Here is a 2,500-nt window from a genome sequence, read left to right on the forward strand (position 1 = left end):
TAATGCCTAAGGCATCACCTTGCCCATCCCTATCATCACATGCAAGACACCGAGCCAAGTGGCATCCATTAAAATCCTCGTGTTGACCGCGGGCACTGTGGTGTCACCCGTCAACATGCAACCATCACAAACTGGAAGAACAACCATATCCATAGGGACCAACTCCAGGAACATGATGCCCGCATGCCTATTGCCACTGCAAAAAGTGCACGCGTTGTTGGAAAAATCCAACGCTGGTTCACCGTTTTATAACTCTCCTCACACCTCAACAAGAACAAAGTCACCCGGGAGCACTTAAAATCGAGAGGGACAAAGGAAAATGCACCCAATAGACCCTGCCCATGCATCGTTGATGCAAGAATAAGCCACGCCACGATGCCCACAAATTTCCGAGGGACGCACCGAGACTCGGCCGAAGTCGGCCAACATTCGGTTTCTGGATAATTGACGAATCAATAAACCCAATGCCATGGAAAACCAAGCCACACAAGTGAGGGGAGACTTGCATGAGCATGGGGGAGGGGCCCCAAGGCAGCACCGCACCTCCCACTGTGGGCGTGGTTGGTGAGGTGCAGCCCCCCCCTATAATAGGTTATTATGCAAAAGCCAAAATTGTAGTAGTAGATACCTTTTTTCTGAGCAGACATAAGTCCATATCGGGACCTAGAGATCGAATTTTGACGTGATTTTTTGCAGGGAGGCTCACAAACACAATATATTCACGTCCACAAAGTTTTAGATTTTTTCTCCAAGGGATGAATTTTTAATGAATTTTTGAATCGGCAGATTATGAAAAACCGGGGAAAATAGAAAAAGGCACCTAGAGATCGAATTTTGACCTGATTTTTTGCAGGCATTCACACAAAATAACACCAAATGTGTCTGCAAAGTTTCGTTACATTTCCCCAAGGGAATGATTTATAATGAATTTTTCTCCGAATCATCGCACCATGGTGCACCTTGATGCCCACCTTGGTGCCTCTTGATACCCACCTTGGTGCTTCTTGATACCCACCTTGGTGCCTCTTGGTGCCTCTTGGTGCCCACCTTGGTGCCTCTTGATGCCCACCATGGTGCACCTTGATGCACACCTTGGTGCCTCTTGGTGCCTCTTGGTGCCCACCTTGGTGCCTCTTGATGCCCACCATGGTGCACCTTGATGCACACCTTGGTGCCTCTTGATGCCCACCTTGGTGCCTCTTGATACCCACCTTGGTGCCTCTTGATGCCCACCTTGGTGCCTCTTGATACCCACCTTGGTGCCTCTTGGTGCCCACCTTGGTGCCTCTTGCTACCCACCATGGTGCCTCTTGGTGCCCACCATGGTGCCTCTTGGTGCCCACCATGGTGCACCTTGATGCACACCTTGGTGCCTCTTGATGCCCACCTTGGTGCCTCTTGATGCCCACCTTGGTGCCTCTTGATACCCACCTTGGTGCCTCTTGGTGCCCACCATGGTGCCTCTTGGTGCCCACCATGGTGCACCTTCATGCACACCTTGGTGCCTCTTGATGCCCACCTTGGTCCCTCTTGATACCCACCATGGTGCACCTTGGTGCCTCTTGGTGCCCACCTTGGTGCCTCTTGATGCCCACCATGGTGCACCTTGATGCCCACCTTGGTGCCTCTTGGTGCCCATCATGGTGCCTCTTCATGCCCACCCTGGTGCCTACCTGGTGCGTTTTTATGCACCCTGGTGCCCTCCTGGTGCGTTTTTATGCACCCTGGTGCCCTCCTGGTGCGTTTTTATGCACCCTGGTGCCCTCCTGGTGCGTTTTTATGCACCATGGTGCCTACTTGGTGCGTTTTTCGCACCCTGGTGCCCTCCTGGTGCGTTTTTATGCACCCTGGTGCCCTCCTGGTGCGTTTTTATGCACCCTGGTGCCTACTTGGTGCGTTTTTATGCACCATGGTGCCCTCCTGGTGCGTTTTTATGCACCATGGTGCCCTCCTGGTGCGTTTTTATGCACCATGGTGCCCTCCTGGTGCGTTTTTCGCACCCTGGTGCCCTCATGGTGCGTTTTTATGCACCATGGTGCCCTCTTGGTGCGTTTTTCGCACCATGGTGCCCTCTTGGTGCGTTTTTCGCACCATGGTGCCCTCTTGGTGCGTTTTTATGCACCATGGTGCCCTCTTGGTGCGTTTTTCGCACCCTGGTGCCCTCCTGGTGCGTTTTTATGCACCCTGGTGCCCTCCTGGTGCGTTTTTATGCACCCTGGTGCCTACTTGGTGCGTTTTTATGCACCATGGTGCCCTCCTGGTGCGTTTTTCGCACCCTGGTGCCCTCCTGGTGCGTTTTTATGCACCCTGGTGCCCTCCTGGTGCGTTTTTATGCACCCTGGTGCCCTCCTGGTGCGTTTTTATGCACCATGGTGCCCTCCTGGTGCGTTTTTCGCACCCTGGTGCCCTCCTGGTGCGTTTTTATGCACCATGGTGCCCTCCTGGTGCGTTTTTATGCACCCTGGTGCCCTCCTGGTGCGTTTTTATGCACCATGGTGCC

Source organism: Abrus precatorius, unplaced genomic scaffold (genome assembly GCF_003935025.1).
Source record: "Abrus precatorius isolate BTA unplaced genomic scaffold, Abrus_2018 Scaffold93, whole genome shotgun sequence".
In the NCBI taxonomy this organism is placed as follows: domain Eukaryota; kingdom Viridiplantae; phylum Streptophyta; class Magnoliopsida; order Fabales; family Fabaceae; genus Abrus; species Abrus precatorius.